Consider the following 7,470-nt stretch of genomic DNA (forward strand, 5'->3'; position numbering starts at 1 on the left):
TTTATGCCTTTCCTTCTCCTATTTAGTCGAAGGTTTCGCGATTCTTGATTTTTTCTAATTCGATCTTTAATTTCCCTGTGGACCTTACTTCTAAAATCTGTCAGTCCTTGGTAGTTTATTCTTTCGGTTCTATTAAAGAATACATCACTAGGCTTCCTTTTGGTCACAGAGTGAATCGTTGTATTATAGCGGTCGACTGCAATGTAGGCTAGTTCTTTGGGACTCGTATTGCTTATTTCCCTTCGCAGACATCGATAGATTTCGATCAAAGTTGAATGAAATCTTTCGATCTGCCCATTCACTTCACTTCTTTGCACTGGAGTTTGGTACAATTCAATCCCTAAACCTCTTATATAATTGCTTACTAGAGGGCTCATAAATCCTCTCTCATTGTCTGTTACTATTACCCGGGGGGTTGTGAAGTAGTGGATAAGCTTGGCAAATTTTCCGCGAAGAGTGAGGGATGAGCGGTTCCTTATGTGGAAAAGTTTTGCAAACTTCGAAAATTTGTCAACACAGGATAGAAATTTTTCGTTTTGGATTTCGAAAATGTCAACGTGCAATATTTCGCATGGGTATTTAGGAATAGGCGTTTCCTTTATAGGGGGTACCGCGGGATGTCTATCGTACTTGTTTGTGAGGCAAGTTTCGCAGATAGATGCGAATTTCCTTATCCGACTTGCCATTTTAGGGAAATAGTACTTTTCCAGGATTTCCTCTTTATTTTCTCTGGGGTTTCTGTGTGCCCTCTTATGTTCATCTTCCACTATTTTGCAAATTCTGTCTTCGTTGGCCACGTCCTCAACTACCAGTTGAGTTATCCTAATTTTATATGGATTTTAATGCCATTTATGAGTGACGGATTGAGTCGCTCCTTTAGTACTTGTATTACTGTCGGTTTATCGATGCTATCCAGGGTTATGTAGTGTCGAGTAAAACCAGGATGTGGGTTTTCTACGCATGTCAAAGCCTTACCTTCCCTGAGCACTATTTGATTACGAAATACATTCAGGGAACATTCGACGTGTGGAATAAGGTCCGATGCGTCCTGCTCCGCGCTATGGACAGTTGCCATATCGCTTTCAATCTCTGAAGCTGAAGCGCTGTTCAATTGTGCATTTACCCTTGTCGGACTTCCACTTTCATCATCATCTACCTTACCCGTTGACTCTGCACTGGTTAAATTGTTTGCTTGGCACGGCAGTCTTGACAGAGCATCGGCCACGACATTTGATTTACCTGGAGTGTAAATCAATTCGTGGTTGTACTCTTCGATTCTGGCCTTCCATCTCTTCAGCTTTGCATTGTAATTTCTGCTTCCCAATGCAAAAGTAAGAGGTTGGTGGTCATTATAAATCTTAATCATCTTTGCACCATACAAATACGATCTTAAATTGTCCAGGGCCCAAACAATTGCCAGCATTTCTTTTTCATTTGTGGCGTAGTTCTCTTCTGTTCGGGTAAGGGAGCGCGATATATATGCGATTGGCCGGTCTCTTCCGGGTTCGCTCCTCCTATGGCATAGTTCGAAGCATCAGTTGTAAGATTGAACGATTTTCCGAAATCAGGAAAAGCAAGGATGTCTGAGCAGACAAGCAATTTTTTTAGGTCCTCAAACGCCCTAAGAGCATCCGCATCCAGTTTAATGCGAACGTTTCTCGACTGACTGGCCTTGATCTGCGCATTTTCCCCTCGCGTTAGGTTGGTTAAGGGTTTCGCCACTCTGGCGTAATCCCAGATGAATTTTCGATAATACGATGACATTCCAAGGAAACTTTTCAACTCTTTTAGCGTTCGGGGAGGTGACAGAGCTTCTATGGCCTGTACCTTTGAGGGGTCTGCTTTTACACCGTCGGAGGTTATTATATACCCCAGGAACTCTACCTCTGTTCTCATAAACTTTGTTTTTTCTATGTTTACCCTGACGTTGGCATCTGCCAGCCTTTCGAATACTATATCGACATTTTTCATATGCTCGTCTAAATCTTTACCAAACACTATGATATCGTCAATATAAACGTAGCATATTTTCCCAATATGTTCCTTCAAGACGTCGTCTATCATGCGCTGAAATATGGCCGGTGCATTCCTCAGCCCATTCATGGTTGAAAATGCTGTTTTCGGGATGTCAGCCTCTTTCATTGCTATTTGGTGGAACCCGGACGTTAGGTCGATGGTCGTGAAGTATTTGGCGTGGCCGAGGCTGGCTAATGTTGCGTTGATGTCAGGGATGGGATAGGTATCGGGTATCGTGATTGCATTTAGGCGTTTAAAGTCCACTACCATTCTGTATTGCTTTTCTCCGGACGGCTTTGGTTTTTTAGGTACCACCCAGATTGGAGGACGAATAATACCTTCGTCGAGTAGTTCGGAAATCTGTCTGTCCACCTCTTCTCTCATATTGGCCGGGTAGGGATAGCTTTTGGCGTATATAGGATCTTCTGTGGTAGTTTTTATTTCGGCCCTGACAGACGTTTTAATGTTAATTTTTGCGCTCAAAGGCTCAAAGAGATGTGAGTATTTTTTAAGTAGAGATTTCAAAGCGGGCAACACTGCCTCCGGGATCGATGCCTCAGAAAAATTAATACCCCCAACGGTTTTGTTCTTGAGTGGAATTTCAATACCCGGATCTATTTTCAAGGTATGATTTTTCCTGTCTATCACAGCCCCCAATTCTTTCAGGGTATCGTCGCCTATTATACCATCGAAAGAAGTCAGTCCTGGTAGGGCATAAAACGTTAGTACAGTATCATTCCCCATACTGTGAAAAAATTGTCCACTAATTTTTTTGTTTATTGGAACAGGCCCTGCAACAGTTTGCACTGAAAAGGGTGGATCAACCGGAGTTGAGCGGGCGGCTAGTTTGGGACTCACAAAATTTTTGTTCGCCCCTGTGTCGACAAGAAACTTTAGGGTAATATTGTCTTTGGTGACGCAAGTGAGGTAGGGTATGCTGGAATACAGAGCAGCGGCCTTTATATGAAATAGGCTGGTGGCCCGTCCATCATAAAATTTACCTGCTGACCCTCTTCTTCTCCTGGCTCACTGCTACTTGCTTCCACGTTGTAGAGTCGTTTCTGTTTTGGAAGTCTTTCAATTGATGATGCTGGTCCTCTTTTAAACGCGTTGTTGCTTGCAGGTCGATTCATGTAGTTTACCTGCTTAGACTGAATGCTGCCATCGATTTCCATTTTCTCCGCAGGTTTCGGAGCCGTGGGTCTGCCTGGAGGCGAAGTGTTGGACTCTTGGTTTGACTGGAACCTATTGCATGGCACTCTGTTGTGTCCAGTGTGTTCTGATGTGTACCCTGGAGACACCACAGGCAGCTTAATGCAGGAAAACGAGATATGTTAACCTATTGGCCTTCGATGAGGTGAGTATCTGCCTAGGAGTATAGGGTCAGGGACTCACCCAGCCATGTGATCGTGCCAGGATATTCAGTATTGTAAAGGCGTAGTCGTGGACGGTGTCAATTTGTTTTAATTTTCACTTTGAATAAATGCTATTTATTTGTGTACCTGAGGGTCTTAGGGGTCACAGGTCCACTTAATATCATGTTATTCCTGGTTCGGTCGCTGATGACCCGCAGGATATGACGTAGTAATTTACAGCTTTAGCCTGAGGTTCATTCGGGGTCACAGGTCTAAGCGACAATTTATCACTCGGCTATTAGAGCCTTTAATTTTTTTGTTCTCACATTTTTTATTGTTTCCTTATTTACCTCTTCTGGGAAGAGGAGCTTTTATACTCTGGAGGGTCCCGTAAGGAATCGCAGAGTTAAGCTTCTATTATAAACCGGAGGGTCCCCCCGAAGGTGGTGAATCGCGGCCTCAAGGATATTAAGTTATGGATGGTCGATCCGTAAATTATTCAGTTCACTATTTGATTTTTATTCACTTCTTTGGTTTGACCCCTTCTAGGAAGGGGAGCTTTTATACCCTGGAGTGCCCCTGGAGTTGGGGATCGCAGAGCTAAGCTAATGTTATAAACCGGTGGATACCCAAAGGTAGTCAACGGTTTCAAAATATTTTGTTATGTGGATGTACAAGCCATAAATTTTATAAGCACCTTCACATTCAACACTTCCACTTATCACAACACTGTTCATCACTTGTCACGACCACTTGAAAAAGGACTCCAGCAGTTAAGAGGATCCTTTTCCTTACACCCCACAATTAAGGAGGCCCTTCCTCAGAGACCCACACTTTCAGTGGGTCCCTGCTCGGGCGCCAGTCATCGAGCTCACATCCGTGAGCCCGAAAAAGTTAAAGTTGGGGGCCGCACGGCGGCCCCGAGTTGTCCTTCCTAAAATAAAAGACAATAATTAGTTTTGTACAAATGTATTTACCATCTGCTTCCGCTGTCCAAAATGGAATGAATACAACATATTTCTTAATACTATGACTTACTGTCTAACCGGCTGAATTAACTGCTGACGCTGCGCTTCCCATAGAATCAATTATGCTAACGTATGTTCGATTATTTTTGCATGCGAGTTCAATTACCCGCACTGGTTATGCGCGTGTTTGGGGAAGTGCGGCGTCAGCACATTCACACAGGTATGTGTGTTAGCCCCCGTATTAACTTGTTTTTGAATTTTAAACCATTTGGACTTTCAATGAGGCTAATCATTACATTTGCTTTCTTACAGTTTGATGGTCCAACAATAAGAGCTCGAACTGAGTTTGGTAATAATGAGCTATGTTGCACTTTATTTAATTTATTCAATCTCAAGTCAACATTTTTAATATTTAACTTATTACGTTGCTTCACAAACCGCAGTTTGAATACTAATATAAATATATATAAACGAGTTATTTTTATATTTTTAATTACTTATATTTAAACTATTAATATGAGAGTTATTTATGAAAAAAGGTGTAGTCATAAATCGGTAGTCGGCGGAAAAGGTTTTATAAATAATACAAGTAAGAAAGTTTAAGTTCGGGCGGAGCCGAACATTAAATACCCGGCGCAAGTATTAAATATATGATTTTCACCTTTCCGAAGGCTACCGCTACATGGTAAACCGGGGTGTATCAATTTTGAGTAAATTAGCGTCCTTAAATTTCGAAATATTGAAGTTTCAAGCATTTCTGAAATTGACCGTTATACGAAAATCGGCCTCAATTTTAGTCCGATTTGAATAATTTTCAACGTTTTGCTTTTATGTGGCAAGCACAATAACCGTACAGACGGTAGAACGGTTACCGAGATACATATATGTGATCATAAGTGGGCGGTGCCACGCCCATTTTCCAAAATTTTATCATAAACGTATTTCTTGGTAAAGAATTCTTGCAAGCATCAATTTTGTATAAATTAGCTTTAATATTTACTGATTTATCGAAGATTTCGTATTTCTCCCAATTACCGTTATTATTGTCCCATTTTAAAAATTTTCGGCCATTTGGTATGCTGTAGCAAGGCTAACAACTGTGCCAAGCTTGGGAGAAATTGGTACATGGGTTACCGAGATATACCAGAGACCGAAAATAATTATTATTCTAGTATTTAGGATCAAAAACGTCGCCTTGTTTTAAGAGAATTTGTTTTCGTCTTTGTATAATAATTATTTACGAGAAATGTCTTTTTTCGTCTCACGGGACGATTCTTTCTGGACGAATATTATTTACGCCTTCGCATGATAATTATATGGGATTTTTATTTTTTTCGTCTCTCGAGACGTTTATTTCAAGACGAATATTATTTACGTCTTCTCATAATAATTATATGGGCTTTTTATTTTTTTCATCTCTCAGGACGTTTATTTCCAGACGAATATGATTTACATCTTCTCATAATAATTATATGGGCGTTTTATTTTTTTTCATCTCAAGGGACGTTTATTTTAAGACGAATTCTTGGTTGCAGTATTATAAATTTTTTGGCTGTAAGACTCTGAATTTTTTTTGTATAAATTGTTAGAGTGGAAAGTCCCGCAATATTTGTATGAAAAGCTTCAACTAACCAAATCACAGAGACATAACAGCTTGGTTGTCCTTAAATATAATTCGCTTACTTCCAGTCGACTGTTTTTCATTAGCGCTGTAAGACTGTGGAACTCGATTCCAGAAAGTGTTAAAGCTAGACTCAATAGAAACAACTTCAAAAAGTTAATATTTCAATACTTAAGTGGCCTTGATATGTCCTCTGACTACAAATAATCTTGCTGTGTACCTTTTTCCTTTTTCTTTCTTCTTCTACTTATTCTCGTACATTATCCATCTCCTTTTTCCTCTTTAATCATTTACATTTGCTGTATTAGTATTAAGTTTACATTAAGAACTCATATATTTTAGTTTGTATCTTTTCGCGGCAAATTATGTTAGTATAGATTATAATTCTTTGTGTATGTACATATAAAAGACTGAATTGTCTTAGTTGTACAAAAAATTTTAAATAAATAAATAAATATGATTTACGTCTTCTCACAATAATTCTATGGGCTTTTTATTCTTTTTCGTCTCTCGGGACGATAATTTCAAAACGAATATGATTTACGTCCTACGTTTTTCTAAAAATTATTGCAATTAAGTTAAATTAATTACTTCAATATGGATATTAATCGAAATGGTGTTGAAAAGGATTTATTTCTAAGCAACATGAAGGAGGGTTGCATCTGCTTAAAAAATTAAATTGAACATGAACATGCGAATTAGGTAACTGGAATACGTATCGCAATATGGGTGTCAGGCAAGGTTGGTTGTAGGTGAAAATGTGTACACGAAGGCGTCAGAAAAAATAGGTTTAAGAAAGTTTGACTTTGAAAATTTTTTGATGAGGGTTGCCAACTATTTAATTATTTGATAACTTTAATGAGTTATTACAATATGGATATCCATCGACACAGTTTTGAAATGCTTCATTTCTAAACTACATGAAGTAGGGTCACCATCTGTTTAAAAAGTCAAACTGAGCTTGAATTAAGGGAATTAGGTAATTTAGATATGTATCACAATCGGCATCAGACGAAAGAGCTGGAAGCTTTTAGTTTGAAAATAATATTTTGACGTGGGTTGCCAACTATTTGAAAGGTCTAATTTAATTTAAATATACATAATTTAAATATATACAAATTTATTCAAATATGGATGTCAAACGTAAGGGTGCACTGATATCTTTAGTTCGTCCTTGTCTTTATCTATATCCCTATCTCGGTCCATCATTATCTTTCATTCTGTGTATATCCTTATCTTTGCCTTTCCCCGTCTCCAGTTGCGTTATATTTTTAACCCAAGTACATATTTCCGAACTCGATTAAGAAGTTTCACATCAATTATTTGAATTTCGCTTTTTAAAAAGTTGGCAACCCTTTAATATATAGTTAAAAAATAAAATAATCATAACCATTTGGATTGAAACTCACATCTTATAACCCATATAACTTTTTATATTTGGAATTTATGTGGCAAACCTTTTCTGAAAAATAAAACCGTATTGCACTTCTACACACCAATCTCTTCAATT

Source organism: Rhagoletis pomonella, unplaced genomic scaffold (assembly GCF_013731165.1).
Source record: "Rhagoletis pomonella isolate Grant_MI unplaced genomic scaffold, Rhpom_1.0 Rhpom_scaffold_00005, whole genome shotgun sequence".
Lineage (NCBI taxonomy): Eukaryota > Metazoa > Arthropoda > Insecta > Diptera > Tephritidae > Rhagoletis > Rhagoletis pomonella.